Raw genomic sequence first — 22,462 nt, 5'->3', positions numbered from 1 at the left:
GACCATGAAGGACCTATTCCTGCTTCACCGTCGCCCCTACCTTGTTCTTCCTTTTTTAACTAAACCAAAATGGAGGAATGTTAACGTTCCTTCTCAGCTCCATCCATCCCACAGTTACCTGGTAGCAGCTAGGTATGCTGCCTACCCCCTCCTCACTCTCCTACTCTTACCTTCCCTGTCCCTTCTCTCCCCATTCCCCTCCCCTCTCTCTCTTCACATGTTCCTGGCCAGCCTCTTCCCCCACCCCCCTTTCTCTCTCTGCCTTTCTCTGCTTCTGCCCTCTCAACTTCCCTCCCTATGACCTAAATAAACTCTATTCGATACTATACCATTGCGTGGCTGGTACCTCACGGGGAAGGGATGCCTCAGCATGGGCCCACTGTGCCACTATGAAACATATCCTGGTTCTCTCATTTTATAAAACACAACAGGAAATCCAAGAATCTATAGTTGCCCAGGCCCACAGGGCTAGTTGTCAGCCAGTCTTCTATAGAAGTGGGTTCCTGGAAGCGCAAGGCCCTGGGTTCGGTCCCCAGCTCCGAAAAAAAGAACCAAAAAAAAAAAGAAGTGGGTTCCTGGTCTTCTGTAGAAGGAGGTTCCTGGTCTTCTGTAGAAGGAGGTTCCAACAGATGTGCTGGCGAGTAAGTGCAAGCAGGCAAAGAGTGAGTCTTCCTTCTTCCAGTGTCTTTATGTAGGCCTCCAGCACAGGTATGGCCTAGATTAAAGGTACCACCAAGCCTGGATCTAAAACTTTCTTTGTCCCAGGTTGACCTTGAACTCAGAGATCTCTTTGCCTTGGTCTCCTAGAATTAAAGGCCTGTACTACCTTGCCTGGGCCTAAGCTTTTCATGGCCACTATGCCTCAAGATCTCCATGCCAATATCCAGGTCAGAACCTTATGTCTTCTAGCCTCACCATCTAGATCACAGGTGTTCTCTCTAATTCTGGATTGTGATTCATTCCAGATATAGTCAAGTTGACAACCAGGTATAGCCATTATACCTCATCAGGAGGCTGGACATGACAGAAGACAGATTCCATCTGGATAGGCCTAGCAGGGTAGTCAGCCTGATGTGCTTCATCCTTCCCCTGACACCTCAGGAAGCTAATTCAGGTCAGGGAATCTGTAGGAGCCAGGAATATATGGAGGATGGGTTGTATAAAGGGGGCCATCTACTCTGTCCTCTCTCTATCTCTATCTCTATCTCTATCTCTCTTTCTTCTTCTTCTTCTTCTTCTTCTTCTTCTTCTTCTTCTTCTTCTTCTTCTTCTTCTTCTCCTCCTCCTCCTCCTCCTCCTCCTCCTCCTCCTTCTCCTCCTCCTCCTCCTCCTCCTCTTCCTCCTCCTCCTCTTCTTCTTCCTCCTCCTCCTCTTCTTCTTCCTCCTCCTCTTCTTCTTCCTCCTCCTCCTTCTTCTTCCTCCTCCTCCTCCTTCTTCTTCCTCCTCCTCTTCCTTCTTCTTCCTCCTCCTCCTCCTCCTCCTCTTCTTCCTCCTCCTCCTCCTTCTTCTTCCTCTCCCCTCTCATTTCTCTCCTCTCTTTCCCCTCTCTTCTTTCTCCATCTCTCTGTGTGTAAATGTTTGTGTCTGTCATTCTCTGTGTCCATCTCTCTGTGTCACTCTGTCTCTCTCTTGAGACAGGGTCTCTCTATGCAGCCCTGGATGGCCTAGAACTTGTTATGTAGACCAGGCTGGCCTTGAACTCATGGAGATCTGATCTGCCTGCCTCTGTCTCCCTAGTGCTGAGATACAGGTATGTGTCAGCACACCTGATAGTAACTTTTAACCCCCCCCAAATTCTCCCCAAGAGCAATCTACAGCCTGAGATGGGAGATACCATGGTTCTTCCTGGTTGCCCACAAGGAACTGGGCAACTCCTCAGCTCTGGGGATGCACTGTGTGGACTGACTGGTTGTTTTACTCTCTTCCTTCCTGACCCATTTCCTCCCTGCTCTAGACCCTCAAAGCCCATCTGAGTAAATACCCTTCTTTTCCTAAGGGTTTTGCCAGGAGGCTCAGGCAGGCAGAGATGAGAGATGTGGGCCTCTGTGCCAGCCTTACCTCCAGTACTCATGTGTGGCAGTAGCTGGTTTTCCTGGGACTTTAGGCACCCAGAGCACAGCTGCTTTTGCATGGCCCCAGCTTTGACATCTCTCTGTCCTCCTGTCTTTCTGGAGCCCTTCAACGTATGAGAACTCTGAAGCACAATGCAAATGCTCATGCCATTTTGATAAATTTCTACCAAGAGCTGTAACTGTACTCTCCACATTTTGCCCAAACAAGTTACAAGGGAGCTGGCAAGACATCTCAATGGGTAAAGCACTTGCCACCCAAGCCTGACAGCCAGAGTTCGATCCTCAGAACCCATATAAATGCTGAAGAGAAGCAGCTCTGCAAAGTTGTCCTCTGACCCCCATAGCGCGCGCGCAAACACACACACTTATAATTAACATTTGTAAATGTGTGTCTCTGTATGTGCATGTGTGCGTGCACATGTGTGGGTATGCAAGTACTTGGGTGTGCATGTGTGCAGGTTCCCAAGAAGAACAGAAGAGTCTGAGTAGCCTGGAGCTGGAGTCATAGACACTACTTGCAAGCCATCTGATGTGGGTGCTGGGAACTGAGCTACAAGGTCAATCTGTGTGCTTAGCCAGTGAGCCATCTCTTCAGCCCCAATGATAATACATTTTTTTTATAAAGTCACGATGACAGCCCAAATCCTGAGTAGGTTCTTTCCCACACCCTTACTGAGAGACCATGGTTTCCTGTGTTATGTTTCCTCATGCTGTAGATAAGACTAATTTGCTCAGTCACAGTTGTGTCCCTGGCAGTCTTTGGTGAAGGAGTTGACAGGACACCACCTCCAGCTTAGTTCCTGCAGCAGCATCTAGAATTAACTTTCTAAACTATATTTCTTGTCATTCCTCTGCTGAAAACCTGTCTTTGTTTTCTATTGCTATAACAATAACTGAGACTAGGTAACTTTTTTTTTTCTTTTTTTCGGAGCTGGGGACCGAACCCAGGGCCTTGCGCTTGCTAGGCAAGCGCTCTACCACTGAGCTAAATCCCCAACCCCGACTAGGTAACTTATAAAGAAGAGGATAATGTTGGCTTATGGTTCTGGAGGCTGGAAAGTCACCGGGGCTTTGCTCTGCTTCAGCTCATGACAGCAAGCAGAGGAATAAATGGGTGTGTGAGAAAGGAACTGAACTTCACCATACCTAACCCACCCCTTCAAGGAAGGCATAATCCACCCATGAGGGGTTCCATGACTCCCATACATTCCTGCTCCCAACACTGCTGCCCTGAGGATTGAAGAGTCAACACACTTGAGTGAAATGGACACTCAAACCACAGCGAAGAGATTTAATTCGACAGTAACTGAGGGACAGCAGCTGAGCATTAGGTAGGAGCTCAAGGTTGGCATGGAGGTTCACCTCAAAGCTCCCAAGCACTGACTCCTTCCATCCTTACCTCTGCAGGGCATGGCACCCATTTCCAAGTTTGCCTCATAGTCTACAATACCTGCTACAGCTCATGCTGTCACACTGACACTTCAGACAATAAAACAGAGAAAGGGGAAAAGAAAGATCTCTCTTTAGGAACTTTCAGAATGGATTACTGGCTTATATTCCAATGTCCTGAATGTAATCATCTGACTGTAAGGAGGGCTGTGTCATTCCATGCACACAGCTGTCTGTCCATCCAGCATGATTGCCACGAGACTGTTAGCACTGAACACCCATCAAGGTCACAGGAAGTGGTTCTTAGAACACTAGACATCTTAGCAATGAAATATAAAACCGTAAAAATGGCTGAGCCCATCACACTGCTGAGTGAAACACTCCTTGGAGAAGAAAGATGGACAAGAATAACTATGGCTCCCTGTTCCAGGAGGGCTGGTACTTCCTGGGAGAAAGAAGAGATAAGGAGGAAAAGAAAAGAAAACAACACTAACCCTAACTCTAACCTCTAACCCTAACCCTAAGCCCAACCCTATACCTAACCCTAACCCTAACCACTAACCTCTAACCCTAACCCCTACCCCTAAACCCTAAACCTAAACTCTAGCCCTAACCCTATCCCTAACCCTTAACTCTAACCCCTAACCCTATCCCTAACCCCTAACCCTAACCCTATCCCCTAACCCTATCCCAGAGAAGTCAGCAAGGTAAGCAAAATTGAGATCACACGTCAATCTTTGCCTTTTCATACTCCAGAAACTTCAGTGAAATGATGATCAAAAGCTGTTGCCTCAGCCAGATGCTACAAAACAAACAAGTAAGGTTATCTCTAGGACACTGAGGCCAAACCCCAAAGGAATTTGTGAGAGCTCTGCAGTGTGATTGCAGGATAAACAGAGCTGAGGTCAAAGAGAATTGTTTCCTGTCCAGTGTCTTGGTCTTAAAAGATAAAGCACTTAATTGGGGCTGGCTTAGAGCTTCAGAGGCTTAGTCCGTCATCATCATGGTGGGGAGCATGGCAAAACACAGGCAGACATGGTGCTGGGGCAGTAGCTCAGAGCTTTACGTCCTGATCCGAAGGCAGCAGGAAGAGAAGACAGCCTGGGCCTATATGGGCTTTTGAAATCTCAAAGCCCACCCCAATGACACACCTCCTCCAACAGGGCTATGCCTCTTGATTTCTCCCAAACAGGTCCACTAACTGAGGACTGTGGGAAATGAAGAGGGTGAGGGAGATAGAGTCACCACGAACTGGGAAACAGATCTATTGTACTGAGAAGCCACAAGCAGTTTTATATACACTTCGGACCAATGGGGAATCAACCTGAGCTCTGGAGTAGCGAACCACCCACTGGCACAGTGAGGAGGTGACAGGCTGCCAGCATCCGAGGAGACTTACATAAAGACAGAAGCAGCAGACACCACCCTGTTCTGAACCTCTTCTGAGTTCCCCTAGTTTGCTAGGATCCTCTACTTTGTATCACAAGGAATGCCAGCAGACATGGGCAGTTGTATTGTCAGGGTGATACGAAAGCTTCCCTTGCCGTCCTCTAGGCGCCTGTGGTAGTAGCACCCACAGAGGACCGAGAATTTAAATATGAGCCCATGGAGGCTATTCTCATTCAAACTCCTACAATCCATGGGCAGTGTACTGGCTGGTTCTGTGTGTCAGCTTGACACAAGCTGGAGTTAGCACAGAGAAAGGAGCCTCAGGTGAGGAAATGCCTCCATGAGACCCAGCTGTAAGGCATTTTCTCAACTAGTGATCAAGGGGGCAGGGCCCAGCCCCTTGTTCACGGTGCTGTCCCTGGGTGGTAGCCTTGGATTCTATAAGAGCAAGCTGAGCAAGCCAGGAGAAGCAAGCCAGTAACATCTCTCCATGGCCTCTGCATCAGCTCCTGCTTCCTGCCCTGTGTGAGTTCCAGTCCTGACTTCCTTTGGTGATGAACAGCAATGTGGAAGTGTAAGCTGAATAAACCCTTTCCTCCCCAACTTCCTTCTTGGTGGTGATGTTTGTGCAGGAATAGGAACCCTAAGACAGGGATTAAATAATTTGAAATAAGAACAAAATATACAGCCAAGTATGCACTTATTTCCAGTGCTTGGAAGTCAGAGGCAGGCAGATCTTGGTGAGTTCAAGGTCAGTCTGGTCTACACAGTAAGTTCTAGGTCAGGGAAAAAAGACTTGATTTAAAATAACAACAACAAAAAGATGGCTTAAAGGTTCTGACTTGAGCTAGAGGCATCGCTCAGCAGCTAAGAGTACTGGCTGTTAAATACAGAGGCGAATGCCAGCAGCAAACCACTGAACTGAGAATAGAACCCCCGTTGAAGGAATCAGAGAAAGGACTGGAAGAGCTTGAAGGGGCTCGAGACCCCATATGTACAACAATGTCAAGCAACCAGAGCTTCCAGGGACTAAGCCACTACCTAAAGACTATACATGGACTGACCCTGGACTCTGACCCCATAGGTAGCAATGAATATCCTAGTAAGAGCACCAGTGGAAGGGGAAGCCCTGGGTCCTGCTAAGACTGAACCCCCAGTGAACTAGACTGTTGGGGGGAGGGCGGCAATGGGGGGAGGATGGGGAGGGGAACACCCATAAAGAAGGGGAGGGGGAGGGATTAGGGGGATGTTTGCCCGGAAACCGAGAAAGGGAATAACACTTGAAATGTATATAAGAAATACTCAAGTTAATAAAAAAAAAAAAAAAAAAGTACTGGCTGTTCTTCCTGAAGATCTGGGTTGGATTCCCTGGAACCTTATAGGAGCTTACAACCATCTCTAACTCCAGTTCCAGGATGAACCAGGCACACATACATGCAGGCAAAGCACCCATAAATAAGCAAAGGTTCTAATCCATCTTTTCGTCTATTCATTCAGTAATCAATGGGAGGGCAGGTTTTTTTTTTTTTCTTCTTTTCGGAGCTGGGGACTGAACCCAGGGCCTTGTGCTTGCTAGGCAAGCGCTCTACCACTGAGCTAAATCCCCAACCCAGGAGGGCAGGTTTTAAATCATTGTTCATATTAAAAGATTCCAGCACTTTTGGACAGTGCATGGTGGACACCTTTGAGGCCATCTTGGGACAGGAGGGTGTGGTGGAAGTGCCTTCCATCGCTGCTGACATAACTTTCTAGAAAGCAAAGAGCCTGATGATAGCCTTCTAAAGTCCTGCCAACAGCATCCTAAAGGTTCTGAATGCTCAGGATAGCTCCAAACTCTAGGAGCTACACAAACTTCAAGGAAGAAAGGAGGTATAAACTAGGAAAGTAAGGGTGTGAGCCAAAAACCAATCAGTCATCAATAAAGGGAAGAAGACTCAAGCATACTGTGTTCCCAGGAGTGTCGACGTCGCTGGCCACAGTGTGAGAGAATGTCAGTTTACCCACCGAACGAGAAGAGTATGCCACCCACTAGGCAGTGGGCAGAGCAGGTAGATTCGAGAACAGGGCCCTCTGCCAGGAGTGTCCCGAGGACACTGTTGGAACATGAGCGGTGCAAAGGCAGAGACTCATATGAAGACTTCCAACTTAGCATGGTCTCTGTTGGTGGAAATAGTCCTTGAAAGGCTCTATTTGAGAAGATGAGAGCCAGAGAGATGGCTTAGGAGGTAAAGGCGCTTTCTGCCAAGACTGAGGACCTGCAAGCTACCCCAGGAACACACATGGTGGAAGGATAGAACCAGTGCCACCAAATTGTCATCTGACAGCCACAAATGTGGGAAAGGTTGTATACGCATACCCTCTACAAATGGCATATACTAATACTAATACTGTTGACTTTATACCTATGTTATTCTAAAGAGACATATACAATGTTTACCTCATAAGGTCTTGATAACAGACTGAGGCACCAGCCCACCAAAGTTCACTCTGGGGAAGCAATGAGTTTAGTGGACTTCCTTATAGGCCATAGATGAGGGTCTGCTTACAAGGGTGTGTCCCACTCCCTGCCCCCTCCCTCACCCTACCTGGAAAGCATTTACCCAGTACGGATGAGGACCTCCCTCCCCATATTCTCTAGTTTCTCTCAGAAGCCACATCAATTAAGACAGAGTTGCATATACGACAGGGAGTGACCGGATACTCTGGTGAAGGTTTCATGATCCCTCCATGGGAGGCGTAAACAGTCTGCTAGGACAATCATTTTGTAAGAGGGCACAGTAGAACTCCTCAGGATAGTGGTTGCTTGGTTCAGAGGATGGCCACTCAGACCACTGATCTAAAACAAACTCCAAGCCAAGTTGGAAAAAGGATGCTTCAAAAATAAGAACATAGCCTGGTCTACAAAGTGAGTTCCAGGATGACAGGGCTACACAGTGAAACCCTGTCTTAGGGGAAAAAAAGGTCACAGTGTACAACATTGTCTCAAAACTAAATAATAAAAGAAAAAGGTCTAGATTCTATATAAAACTGAATATGAAAGGGTTCCTGGTGGGAGTCTGGGGTTAAGCCAAGTGGGAAGCCTTGGTTCATCAGGTGGCTGATGGTGATTTGGGGAGCCATACCAAGCTTTTAGGGACAACCCCTCAGCTTCGTGGAGAAGCCAGGTTAGAAGGCGGTGTCAGAAAACCCCGGTGTAAGTCAAAGGAGTGGGCTCTTGTGAGCAGACAGCCCTGATGACACACAGACACACACACTATAGGCTCACAATGTCTCCTCACCTTCACATCCACACACTGAAACATAGACTCACACACACACAAAGATAAAGACACACTAACACACAGGTGTGCACATATACAAGCACATGCACACATGCATGTACACTTGTACACACACCTGCCCATCCTCTGAGACTCCTCTTAGGCCTTACTTCTTCCCAGAAGCCTTTACTGCACATGCCCAGGCTGAATCAGAGGCTTGTCCCTGAGCCACTCAGAACCTAGGTCCTCTGCCCCTTTTAGGTCATATTCTATGTCCACCCACCAGGGCTCCCTGACATCAGGGAGTAGGCCTTGGCGGTTCTACTCTGTCATGCCAGCTAATGCCTGGATGTCACTGTTTTTTTCCATTCATTGGATGAATGGACAGCCCACTCTGCCTGCTCTGTTTTATGTTCACATTTACCAAATACCAGGCTTCCCAGGGGAGTCAGGAACACTCATTTAATCCCATCCCTCTGAAAGGTCACATCCTTCTCTCTCCAGATGTGCTCAACCTGCCCCCAAGCCCAGGGGTCAGATCGTGCTCTGAAAGGGAGCTAGGCAAGGCTGGGGGCGGGGGGCATGGGGGGCCCAGAGGGCTGGTTAGCTGCAGGATGTGATGCCACCCACATAGCCCAGGGTCTTTTTCCACAGTTAAGAACACACAGTGCCAAGTGGCCCCCTTCTGCTGGAAGCCACCTTGATTTTTCACACCCCCCTCTCTGCTCACATCCTGTTTCCGACCCTCTGAAGCTGGGGCCCACGCCCTGGGCCCCCACCCCGCCTCCTGGGTTTTCACATGGCTTTTCTGAGGTAAAGGCAGGCCACAGATCTCTTGTTTTTAAGTTTCTTGGTGGCTTGAGGAATTTACTGCTGAGGTGACAGTCTCAAATGTGTCTAGTGTGGTCTCTTGGAGTGGCCTCCTCGTAGGACATCACTGAGGTTGAGGAGAGAGGAGGGTAAGAACTAGGTTAAGGTTTAAGGTCCAGGTGGAAGCTAACCTCCACTAACATGCTGTATGGCTTCAAGCAGGATCTTTAGCTGAAACTTGGGCTACCAAGAGTTCAGCAGGGGCGGCATCTTGTTGTAAGCCCAAATGAGTGGACCAAAGAGGCCTTTGAGGCCCCAGGACAGGAACCTCCAAATCTACCTCTGCCTGTCTCTACCATATAACATCCGCTATTTTCTATAATTCCCATTTCCCTCACATCAGCTCTTTGACTCAGTTCAAAGAAACAGGAAGAGACAGAGAATGACTGGGAACAAAGGCCTGATGTTTTCCCAGGAGCTGGCAGGACTCTGGGAGTGTCCGCTGCCTCCTCAGGCCGCCGGAGGTTCTCTCCTTCTCTTCCCTATCTCCACTGGCTGATTCCGGCAGCCTCTCTCACAGCCGTCATCTTTATTCTCCCCAGCTTCTCTCCTTCCAGGGCAGGGTAGGAGAAGCTGTCCCGATTGTGGCCTGGCCTGGGTTGCGTATGGCTGATTGTCGATGGTCTCAGATCTTGCTGGCTGAACAGTGCTCTCTCCTGTGTGGATCTGACAGAAACACGTCACTAAGTGAATTGTAATGGTGAGCCTGAGCCAAGAGCACCTGGCCAAGGTCGTTGTGTCCACCTGGTGTAAGAGGACATGTGGAACTCTAAATTAACTAAAGGAGCTTTTTATTATTTTTTTTCATTGTTTGTTTTGAGACAGGGTCTCACTGGGTAGCCTTGGCTGTCCTGAATTCACTTTGTAGACCAGGCTGGTCTTGAACTCAAAAGTATCCACCTGCCTCTGCCTCCCAGATGCTGGAATGAAAAACACGTTGCATCATACTTGGCTAGGTTTCTTTCTTACTTTCTTTCCTTTCTTTCTTTAATTTTACTTGTAAAATAAATTATACACACATACCATATGAGTACCCTAGGAGACCAGAAGAGGGCGTTGGGTTTCCTGGCACTGGAGTTACTGGAAGTTGTAAGCTCCCTTACATGAGTGCTGAGACCCTAACTGAAGTCTTCTAGAAAAGTAGTAAAAACTCTTAACCGTTGATCTATCATCCAGCCCTTAGACAAAAGTTTCTTAGGACACAAAAACACAACATAAAATTAAAAGTTGATAAATTTGATTCCCTCGGAATTGAAATCTTCTGATTATTAACACATATACATGCAAAAAACTTGTATTCAAAATATATCAATACACCACTTGACAAGGAAGCGACAGTCTGAAGATAGGCAGCCTCTTAAAGGAAGTACAGAAAAGCAGATAAGGACAGGAAGATATCTTCTGTTGTGAAGCATCAGGCCAGTGCAAACCAAAAACCACAGTGAGATAGCACTTCATGCAAAAACAATGACAAAAAGGTAATGGTGTGGAATTGGCAGGAAAATATTTCTGGTATGAGTGCAGAATGGTACAGTTGCTTTGGAAAAAAATCTGGTGGTTCCTCCAAATTTAACCAAGTTCTGTGTTAAACACAGAATAACCGCATGAACCAGCAATTCTACTTCTAGTTCCAACCAAGAGAACTGTAACCACAGGTCCACACATCACTTGTACATGAATGTTCAGAATGCTATAATTCGTAGCAGTTCTCCTCCCCTCAAAAACAGAAATAACTCAAATGACCAGCAATTCAGGAATGAATAAAATATCGCATATGCATAGAATAGGATACTGCATGGCTATAAAAAAGAATGAAGGTTCCAGATGGCCAAAGCTACAGAAAGACCCTGTCTCAAAAAACAAAACACAACCAGACAACCAAGGAATAAAGTACTAATAATGGTGCAACATGGATGAGACTTGAAGACACTCTGCTAAACAAAATAAGCTAGGCACAAATGCTATGTGCATGGCTTGGGAGGTGGATAGAATGAGAATGGCCTCCACAGGTTCACAGTTCAATGCTTATGTCTCCAGTGGATGGAATTCTTTGAGAAGGATTAGGGGGTGTGGTCTTGTTGGAGGAGGTGTGACACTGGGGTGGGCATTGAGACTTCAAAAGTCCGGGCCATTTTCACTTATCTCTCTCTGTCTGCTTCCTACTTCTGGATAAGGATGTAAACTTTCAGCTACTGTTCTAGTGCCATGCCTGCCTGCCTGCCTGCCTGCCTGCCTGCCTGCCTGCCTGCCTGCCTGCCTGCCTGTCACCATGCTCCCTGCCATGATGGTCATGAACTCATCCTCTGAAAATGTAAGCAACTTATCAGAGAGGCAAATTAAAGCAGTAAAAGAACTGGTGGCAGGTTCAGGCAAGGAGATGGGATGATGGGGTTCTCAAACTCTTCAGGGGACACATTTTAGAAGACAGTTTGGCAGTGCCTTTAGAGTATTTTAAAACAGCCCACCATACTATGTTGCCATTCCATTCATGGGTATTTACCCTAGAAATAATCTAAAATGGGGTGTACCCCAGTTGGCAGAATGCTTGCCTAGCATGCAGAAAGTCCTGGGTTTGAACCCTAGCACCCACATAGAGACTCAAAACTCTAGTTCCAGGGGATTGTATGTCTCTAAGGCATACAATTAGACAGGCATGTGGTATACAGACATACATGCTAAAATAAAACCCATACATATAAAACAGTTAAGCGCACTTGCTCCTCTTCTAGACCAGAATTTGGTTCTCTGCACCCAATAACCATCTCTAACTCTTGTCCTAGGTCCCCTCTTCAGTCACCTCTACTCAGGAACACCCACCTGCAAAGACATAACACATAATCCACAAAACACATAAATAAAAATAAAAACATCTTTAAAAATGTACATATATACATATTTAAGACTCCATCCATACAGAATTCTAGAAAATGCTCTCTGGCGGCCTAGTATGCACAAGGCCCTGGGTGCCATCATTAATCTAACAGGAGCAAAAACAACAACAGCAAAACCAATCCATCTGTTGATTTGGGGAGGTAGTCCCAAGGCTTGTCTAGCATATTGGGAGGGTGAAGAAAAGAAGGACACCAGAGCCCAGGAGTTCAAGGACAACATAAAAAACTTCTGATTCTCTCAACATCCCAGACTGAGCTCTCTTGGCCAAGTGTTTCACCTCCATACATGATTGCTGTCACTGGGCCAATTGAGATCTCTCCCTGAGATCTGGAGAACTTTCTATAGGTTTTTGGTTTTTTTTTTTTTCTTTTCTTTTTTCTTTTTTTCTGAGCTGAGGACAGAACCCAGGGTCTTGCGCTTGTTTTTCATTTCCTTTTTCTTTCATTTGACCCAGCTATTCCTCAGACAAGTCACCTAAACTTAGCCTCTAACGCTCCTCTTTTTCTGCTACACACACACACACACACACACACACACACACACACACACACACACTTTTTTCTGCTTATGTTTGTAGGTATATGTTCCTGTATACAATGCATATGTTTCCAACTGGCATTTCAGTACTTTGTAATAATTAGCCAATACAGGTGAGATTCCAGAATCATACCTTCTGTCTTGTCTCCCTTAGCAACCACTGAGAGATACAGCAAGAAAGAGAAGATGGGGCTTAAAATTCATGGAACTCTGACCGTTGATGGCATGGTGGTGTGATAAGTGTGGGCCCCATAGGCTTGGATGTTTAGTTACTAGAGAGTGAAACTCTTTGATAGGATTAAGTGTGGCCTTGTTGGATGAAGTGTGTCACTTAGGGTGAGCCTTGTGGTTTCAAAAGCCCATGCCAGACCCAGTCTCTCTCTACCTGGGGTCTGGGCTCTCAACTACTGCTTCAGCACCATGCCTGCCACCCTGATGATCTGAAACTGTAAATAGCCCCCAGTTAAGTGCTTCCCTTTCTAAGAGTTGCTGTGGTCATGGTGTCTCTTCACAGCAATGAAGGGACAGTGATTAAGAGGGATGAAGTCAGAACAGCTGTGATCACCCTCAAGTGACACAAGGTTAGACCTATTAATGTTCCCTTGTGGAGTCCTGGAGGGCTGCTATGTCTACACAAGGTCCTGCCCCTCCCCAAGGATACATAAGTGGTTAACAGTTGCTGGGGCCTCTCTTCTCCAGTGCTCATTGGGTCCCCAAGCCAACCTTGGGTGGAGTCACCTCCTGTAGATCAAGCCCGAAGACCTCGGTTCGATTCCCAGATCCCGTGATGAAAGGAGAGTACCAGCCCCTCAAAATTGTTCTCTGGCTTTCACATCCATCCTGCAGTAGGTATGCCCCCCATACACTAATAATAAATATCTTTTAAAATGTAAAAAATAAATTTAAAAATGTAAAAAAGATAAATGCAACATGCTTCCTAGGTAGCTGTAATTTTTGGCAAAGCCTGCCGGTTGCCTCCCACTTCTGTTCTTCCTGCCGCCCCAGCATTTACTTCTAAATGGATTCATATATGCTCGGAATCTAGAGTAGTGGTTCTCAACCTGTGGGTCTTGACCCCTTTTGGGGTCAAATGCCCAGTTCACAGGGGTTGCCTAAGTCCATTGAGGAACACAGATATTTGCAGTTCATAACAGTAGCAAAATTAGATATGAAGTAGCAATGAAAATAACTTTATTTTTTTTTTGGTCACCACAACATGAGGAACTATATTAAGGGGTTGCAGCATCAGGCTGTGGAAAGAAATGACGGGCACTCAGGAGTCGGGCACTCCTCAGTACAAGAGCACGCCATTGGTTCCCCTTATCCCAACCCAGATGACAAGGCTGGCAATGAAGCAGGAGCTATCAAGGGATGGCAGTGGCCAGTATGGTCCTTCCCTTGTGGGAGCAGATGGGGTCCAATGCTAAACTCCACAGTTTAAAACAGGCACTGACGTGTTACAAGATATACAGAAATACAATCAGGAAAATAAGGTGGCTGAAGTGGATTTGGCAGTTTCTCAGCACACTGTGAGCACAGTTAAACATGCATTTTAACTCTGCAGGTCCATTTATATGCGGATTTGTCATTGATGAGATTTTTGACAATTAGAAAAAATGCAGATGAAGTTCGGAGCCTAGAAACATTGAAGATACTAAGAAAAAGAATACGGGGTCTGGAGAGCTTGGGCAGTAGTTAAATGCACTTGCTGCTTAACCACAGCAACCAGAGTTCAGACCCTAAGCACCCAAATCAGGCTGCTCACCAACATCTGTCAATCAAGCTCCTAGAGATCTGATGCCCTCTCCTGGCCTTCATGGGCATCTATGCCCATACACTCACAGACACAGGAACACAGACATAATAAGAAAAAGTTACATAGGTAACAGTATCAATCACTTACTAAATAAAATAAACACTAATAGCCGGGTGTGGAGGCACACACCATTAATCCCAGCATTTGGAAGAAGAGGCAGGCAGAACTTTGTGAATTTAAAGTCAGCCTAGGCTTCGTGACAAGTTCCAGGCCAGCTAGGTCTACATATGAAGACTCTGTCTCAAGAAACAAGACAAGAAGACATGCACAAATCTATTATAAAAAGTTGAAAGTGTCAGGTGTGGTGGTACACACCATCAATTCCAGCACTCAGAAGGCAGAAGCAGGCTGCTCTCTGAGTTCATGGCCAGCCTGGTTTCAAAGCAAGATCCAAGGACAACCGGGGATACACAGAGAAACCCTGTCTCAAAAAACCAATAATTGAAAGTTACCAAACTTATGCACACAAATGCAAAACATGCAGGGTCATTTGCAGAGGAGAAACAAACACACAACTACCGTTTGAGTTGTCAACAGCATAAAATGAACCATCCTGCACTCTTTATTTTTAATTATTTAAAATTGTGTGTGTGTGTGTGTGTGTGTGTGTGTGTGTGTGTGTGTTCGCGCGCGAGCACGCGCGCGCCCTCGGAGGCCAGAGGCATTGAGTCTCCTGGAGCTGTAGTTAAACAAGACTGTGAGACACCAGATAGGTGCTCTTAACTGCCCCCAGCCTACACTCTATAGTGAGGCGGCCTGGTCAACTCCTAGCCAGTCGTCACCCTAAGCAGTTTAGCTCTAGGAAATCCCCAAGCACAGTCATAAGGTCCTAAACAAAGTGTTCAGCACCTGTTACCAGTTAAGCCTTTTAGGCAACAGCAGGGTTTTGGATATATATGTATGTATATGTATGTGTATGTGTATATATGATGTATAATGTGTATGTATATGGATATGTATGTTTTGGTGGGGGTAGGGAAGTAAGACAAGGTTTCTTCATGTTCTCTTCATGTAGCCATGAGTTTTTCTAACTGGCCTCTTTGTTCTCTGAGACTTAATTGTGAATAAATGCCTAGGCCATAAGCTTTGGTTTGTTCCCACTAGCTCAATTATCCCATTTAAACCAGTCTAAGTCTGCCATAGGCTAGTTACCTTGAGAGAACAGAGTTAGCCAGAGCCAGGCTGACTCCATGACAGGCTGCAAACTGGCAGTTTGGGAGATGAGGCCTAAGTTTCTGTTTCCCAGAACTGGAAAAGTCTGAAACAAGTCAATTCTAGGAAAACAAAAACAAAAACAAAAAAAACAACCAAACAAAAAACACACCTCATGGTCAGCTGTTGTTGTAAAATTATAAAAGGACTGTCTTTTACCCCCTTTAGATCTGGCACTAAGATATCTGGTAGATCTTGCCGGAAACACACATCCCAACTCCCAATGTCTCGGCCGCCGCACACTCTCCAAAACTCAACCTCCACAAGAAAGAACACACAACACAATAACCTCTGATCCAATTGATAAGATATAATTGCCCACCTAAACATCAAAACCCTATACACATCCATCCCTTAAGAATATTCATAACAACCTGTAAATACACAGAGTGGAATCTTAACATCAGCCTCCATGTTCTCTCTACGGCTTCTCCTGCAGTTCCCTCCTGTCTCCCGTCCTTTTCCGTTCCAGTCTTCTCCTCTTCCCTCAAACTTTTCTCCTGTCCATCCTTCCTTCTCATCCAACGACAGGCCTCATTCTATCTTGTACCTGCCTTACCTGTATGACATCATCCCACAGTCAGCCAATCAGGAAGCTGCCCCACTACTTAGCCTGATCTAACCTCAGGAGCAGTCAGTCAGGAGTTGTAGAAGATGCCTTACCACATAGCTTGAGCCCAGTATAGTTAATCAGCAAAAGTCCCCTAAATCCCCCCAGAGCCTTAGTGACACCTTGGCACCTATACTCCCTGGAGATAGAGACAACCAATCAAGGGAAAGAAAGGTAAAACTCGCCTACTCCTACCCTAACAGGCTTTAAATTGCAAAGCCTACCTGTGTGGTAGACCCCTGCATGCTGGACCTCTGCAGGATAAATGCTCTTTGCTACCGCACACTGTTTGAGTCTGGGGTATCAATCTTCACAAATCACAGACCCTTATACCTCTCCCCAGTTTCCTGCGCTGGGCAAAATCTCTTGCCTCTGTCTCTCTCCCAGAGTTCTAAATCTCTACCGGAACTCCCACCTATTTCTTCCTGCCTTTTGCTAATAGGCCATCAGCTTTTTATTTATAAGCAATGCTTCCACACAGTGCAAAAGAGATTCTCTTTATCCCTTGAACTCACTCAGTAGGCCAGGCTGGTCTCAAAAGAGACTCACCTGCCTCTTCCTCCTGAGTTCTGGGATTAAAGGTGTGTTCCAACACTGCCCAACTCTTTGGTGATTCTTTTGAGAGGTGGGAGATGTTGTTTTAAAAAACAAAAAACCCCAGCTGTTCAATTTTGCCATGAAGACTCGGCAGCCAGATGCTGTGTGAAAGGCTGCTAGCTCAGAGAGGCAGAGAGAACGTTGACCTTCCTACTCCATCAACATCCCATAAGGAAAAGGTGGCTTCTTTTCCACACTACCTTAAATACTTTCAGCTCCAAGATTCTCCTTTCTCTTTCCTCGTTTTCCTTATGATCAGTCCTTGTCAACTGGTTGCTTGCTCTGCCTCTTGACTTATCTTTGACTTCATTTAGCTCTTGTTTACAGAAAGCTTTTGATAAAAGGTATGTGCTAGGGCTGAACCATATCTCAATAAGGTTTTTTTCCAGTTCACAATCTTGGGGCTCACAGTATGAACAAGTATCCTGCAAGAGGGAGTCAATGATAGAGAGGTTAGTACCTCCAATTCCAAGTCTGTTCCCAAGTTTTAGGGTATTATTTAATCTTCACAACACATCATAAAGCAGACACTCTTATTTATTGATGAGGAAAACAGAGGTCCAGTTGTAGCAGGAAATAATTAAAAAGGATTTACCATCCCACGCTATTGCTGGCTCCTCTCTGGTCCCAGCAGTCTCGCTGCCTCTACGGCTAGCCCCATGTTGGGCGCTACCTATGGTGTTAAATAATAAAAAATGGATTTTCTATCCCACACTATGCCGGACACCGGCGGGCCACATGGCACCAGTTGGTTGTTCCCACCTCATTAGACCCTCTCTCTGGTCCAGAGTTCTCAAAATGTCTTCACCCAACTTGCTATGTTCCCTTGATGGGCCACTGCAATGCCAGCCCTGTGTAACAACTATGGTTAGCTGCCACAAATCTCTGTACCCTGGCAAGAGCAAAACTCCAGAGGCTTGTAAGTTACCAATCAGAGTTATATCAGTAAATTCTCACCCTACAAAACATCCACACAATAAACTCAGAGCCAATTGATATTGATATAAACTGCCCACCTAGATAAGACAAAGTGTCCTGCTATTATCCATCCCTTATAAGATATTCAGAGCTACCTGTGGCTACTGAAAGCCACACGGATCTGGGTCGTCCTTCTCTTCCTCCATCTTCCTCCTTCCTCTCCTCCCTTACCCTCTTTTCTCCTCCTCGCTTCCCCTCTCCGACCTGGAAGTCCCTCCTATTCCTCACCCAGTGATTGGTCCCCTGAAATCTTTTCATTAGGGGAAGGGCCTTGCCACATCCAGTAGTTTGTCCAAGGTCATGCAGTTCTGGGCTCTGGCTCCAGAGACACTTTAGACATCTCACTGGTGTTTTCACAGATTTCATACATTAGGACTCTTGGGAATATAAAACAGGATGCTGGGTTTCACTCCTGAAACGCGTAGCTGATTCCACCTCAGGGGGAAACAGGGACCACGGAGCCACTGAACTAGCTGTGGACTGGCTGCATTCATGAGTTCAACAGCAGATTTATTTCAGCCATGCTGTTCCTTTTGGCCCCCTGATCTGAAAGTGGAATCCTAAGCTGCACGGCAGAGCTGGAAGCTGGTGTGAGACTGTACTTGCTAAATGCTCAACTATTACTTACTGCTTTGAAAACCTCGTCCTACAGTTTTAGGTGTGGTTAAGCTATGAAGATGTAAAGTCAGGTCCTGACTCACTTCCTAAGTTCATCTGTGGACATAATCAACCACACTGGGAGGGAAACGTCTTCGACAGTACACAGCCAAGGGCTTCTGCTTGCATGGTATACTAAGCAGCCACTGAGGTTTATGACAATGGAACATCTTGCCCAAGACTACGCTTTTTTTTTCACACATCACTAATTTTGAAGACTTTTAGGTATATTTATTGGAAATAATGGGTCTTAGATCTCTTCATGATCTGAACCCTACCATACTAAGGGCAGGGACCAGTCACTTTGAAATGTAAGACTTAGAAAGTATTACTGGGCTCACTTTTGCATACCTATATGACAGTATCCAGGGAGCACAGACAGGAAGATTGCTAAATGGTTGAGGCTAAGCTGATCTACATTGTGAGTTCCAGACCAACCAGGGCTGGTATGACTAGATCATGCCTCAAAATAAAGCAGGCAGAAATAAATAAATAAATAAATAAATAAATAAATAAATAAATAAATAATGTATGTTAAGTTATTGTGTTTTAAGGCAGTGTCTCACTATACAGCCCTGGTTGGCCTGGAACTGTTGTAGACCAGGCTAGCCGCCAACTCTCAGAATTCCATCAGCCTCTGCCTCTAGAGTAAAGGCTTATCACCATACTGGGCTCCAAAATGGTTTGTTTGTTTGTTTGGTTGGTTGGTTGGTTGGTTGGCTTGGTTTGGTCTTTTAGAGACAGGGTTTCTGTTTTCACCCTGTCTGTCCTGGAACTCACTCGGTACATCAGGCTGGCCTCAAACTCACAGAGATCCACCTGCCTCTTCCATCACCACCCAGCTCCAAAATGATGTTTTAAGACTAGCCCCAAAGTGTCCTTCCACCTTTTAGGTATGATGCATATGCAGAGGTTTTTGTGAGAAAAGTGAGACCAATGCTTCAGACACGGAAACAGTGCTCAGGTGACCTCAAGTCATTGTCCTGGATGGAACATTACTGTAGATGTGTTAAAAAGAACAGTGACAACAGATGCCTCAGAATAAGTCAGTGCCCCAGGGGAAGCTATGCCACCGGGTGTCTATGGAGAGGTTTATAGATCACCACCTGGCTCCATCACAACTTCCTGTGTGGCCTTGAGCAAGATGATTTCATTACCTCTGATGGCAGTTCCTCATCTGTGTACAGGATTAGTGGCACAAGAGACTTAGAATAAGGCATGGAGCACAGTACTGCAACACCAAGTTCTCAATGTTGGGCAGTTCTGAATTCACTCTAAGCCACCAGCGTGACTTTACTACGGAAGTGCACAATCTATGAAAAGCTTTCGCCTTTCAGGGCATGTGCACTTGAAGACCATGCTACAGTAAACACCCTGAGATGTTGGTGCCTAGGCTGGGCTGGGGGACGTATGCCCAGGCTCAAGGAGTTTGGAAAAGTTAGCAAGTGTAGCCAAGGTGATGTTATAGGGCAGGTGGCTGTTCTAGATCTAAAAACTGGATAAAGTTGGGCTGGCTAGCTTGCTCAGTGGATAAAAGTGCTTGCCTTCGGGGTTGGGGATTTAGCTCAGTGGTAGAGCGCTTGCCTAGCAAGCGCAAGGCCCTGGGTTCAGTCCCCAGCTCTGAAAAAGAAAAGAAAAACAAAAAAACAAAAAAAACAAAAAAACCCCAAAACTGGCGGTGTGTCCCTTAACAGGGACCCTGTGTTTAAAAAAAAAAAGGGGGGGTGGGGATTTAGCTCAGTGGGGTTGGGGATTTAGCTCAGTGGTAGAGTGCTTGCCTAGGAAGCACAAGGCCCTGGGTTCGGTCCCCAGCTCCGAAAAAAAGAACCAAAAAAAAAAAAAAAAAAAAGATAAATGCAGCACACAATAATCAGAGGACTTTGAGAATTGTAAGTCATTTGCAGGCCAAATAGGAAAATTCTAACATGCACTGCATTATTAGAAGATGACATTATTGGGGCCAGCAAGATGGCTCAGTAGTGATTTGCTGTGCAAGTCTCCTAACCTGATGTTAATCCCTAGAACCCAGAAAAAGGTAGGAGAGATTCAAGTGCAGAGTTATCCTGTCTTCCATATCTGTGACATTCTCTCTCTCTCTCTCTCTCTCTCTCTCTCTCTCTCTCTCTCTCTCTCTCTCTCTCTCTAAGATAATGACCTAGCTATCTTGTGTGCTAATGGCTCTGTGGCATCTGTATTACTAAAAGGATGTTCTTTGTGGTCTTTTGTGGCATGGGGAGCATGCTTGCCACTTGTTTTCAAGCAATTCTGGAAAAAGTGCATGCAGAGAAAGTACTCCCGGCAGCTTCTTACCCTCGGGAAGAGCGATGCAGGTTTCTGAGTTCTGCTGTGGTTTGGACGTGCCAGTTCTCCTCAGCAGTGTTTGAACACTGGCTACCAGTTGGTGGTGCTGTTTGGGAAGGCTGTGGTGTCTTTAGGAGGCAGAAACCCACTGGAGTCACTGAGGGAGGGCCTTGAGGTTTTAAAGGCCAGTCCCACTTCTGTTCACTGTGTGCTTTGACTGGGAGGCAGCCAGGGCAGCAAGCTTCCTGTTCCTGCCATCAGGCCTTCCTTGTCTGGCAAGATGTATCCCCTGGAACTGAAAGGCCCAATGAGTCCTCTTCTTGCCTCAAACATAACAGTGTCCTGTATCCCAGACTAGCCTTTGATTTACCAAGTAGCCAAGGGGAACCTTGAACTTCTAATCCTCCTGCCTCCACCTGTAATCTGGAATTAGTACTGTGTAACGCTGAGGATCACACCCAAGGCTTCATCCATGCTAGACAAGCACTCTGCCACTGAGCTACATCCCATGCAATACCAAGTAATTAGACATGTATTAAAAATTTCAAAGTAGAAAGCCCACACTAACACTTAACTCCCAGCTATCATCATTTGAATTACAGCTGAGTGCATGTGGCCTTTGGAGTCCTCCCTGGATTCTTATTCCATGGTCCTTCAATTTGAGGATGGATGGACAGACATATGCATGCATACACGCACACATGCATGCAAACACACGTCCTGGTTAGGGTTACTATTGCTATGGTTAAAAAACCAAGACTACGGGGCTGGGGATTTAGCTCAGTGGTAGAGCGCTTGCCTAGGAAGCGCAAGGCCCTGGGTTCGGTCCCCAGCTCCGAAAAAAAGAACCAAAAAAAAAAAAAAAAAAAAAACCAAAAAAAAAAAAAAACAAAAAACAAAACAAACAAAAAAAAAAACAAAACAAAAACCAAGACCAAAAGCAAGTTGGGAAGCAGAGAGTTAATTTTGCTTACACTTCCATATCTCTGCCTGTCTTAGTCAGGGTTTCTATTCCTGCACAAACATCACGACCAAGAAGCAAGTTGGGGAGGAAACGGTTTATTCAGCTTACACTTCTACATTGCTGTTCATCACCAAAGGAATCAGGACTGGAACTCAAGCAGGTCAGGAAGCAGAAGCCATGGAGAGATGTTTCTTATTGGTTTGCTTCCCCTGGCTTGCTCGGCTTGCTTTCTTATAGAACCCAAGACCACCAGCCCAGGGACAGCACCACCCACCTCTCACGTTGATCACTAGTTGAGAAAATGCCTTACAGCTGGGTCTCATGAAGGCATTTCCACAACTGAGGCTCCTTTCTCAGTGATAACTCCAGCTTGTGTCAAGTTGGCACACAAAACCAGCCAGTACACTGCCCATTATGGAAGAAAGTCAAGGAAAGAGCTCAAACAGGGCAGGAATCTGGAGCTGGAACTGAAACAGAGGCCATAGACAGGTGCTGCTTGCTTGCTTGTTCCTCCTGGCTTACTCAGCCTTTCTTATAGAACCCAGGACCACGAGCTAAGGGGTGTCCTCACCTACAGTGGGCTGGACCCTCCTACACCAATTAGCAATTAAGAAAATGTCATATAGGCTTGCCTATAGCCTGATGATATTATGGAGGCATTTTCTTAATTAAGACTCACTCCACTCCAATAACTTTAGCTTATGTCAAGTTGGCATAAGCACACATACATACACACACAATGCACACACAAAGATAGATAGATAGATAGATAGATAGATAGATAGATAGATAGTAGATAGATAGATAGATAGATAGATAGATAGATAGATAGTAGATGGATAGATATAGATGGATGGATAGATAGATTGATTGATATAAATGGAAAAAATACACACACAAACCTTATAGCTTATAACC

General features: G+C 45.9%; 2 long non-coding RNA genes across 2 annotated transcripts; one reads left to right on the top strand and one right to left on the bottom strand.

The window, feature by feature from the left end:
- Positions 1–3,332: 3,332 nt before the first annotated feature.
- On the bottom strand, positions 3,333–21,500 carry LOC134486147 (uncharacterized). The gene is made up of 2 exons (XR_010064884.1): positions 15,812–21,500; positions 3,333–9,646 (listed from the first exon to the last, which is right to left on the bottom strand). It is a non-coding gene; the product is annotated as an uncharacterized LOC134486147 (long non-coding RNA).
- Positions 12,570–13,338, top strand: LOC103691883 (uncharacterized). Its single transcript, XR_591655.4, has 3 exons — positions 12,570–12,745; positions 12,924–12,990; positions 13,109–13,338. It is a non-coding gene; the product is annotated as an uncharacterized LOC103691883 (long non-coding RNA).
- Positions 21,501–22,462: the final 962 nt, after the last annotated feature.

This window comes from Rattus norvegicus, chromosome 3 (assembly GCF_036323735.1).
Source record: "Rattus norvegicus strain BN/NHsdMcwi chromosome 3, GRCr8, whole genome shotgun sequence".
NCBI classification, from domain to species: Eukaryota; Metazoa; Chordata; class Mammalia; order Rodentia; family Muridae; genus Rattus; species Rattus norvegicus.
The sequence above is the reverse complement of the archived record's forward strand: the minus strand, read 5'-3'. Positions and strand labels throughout refer to the sequence as shown.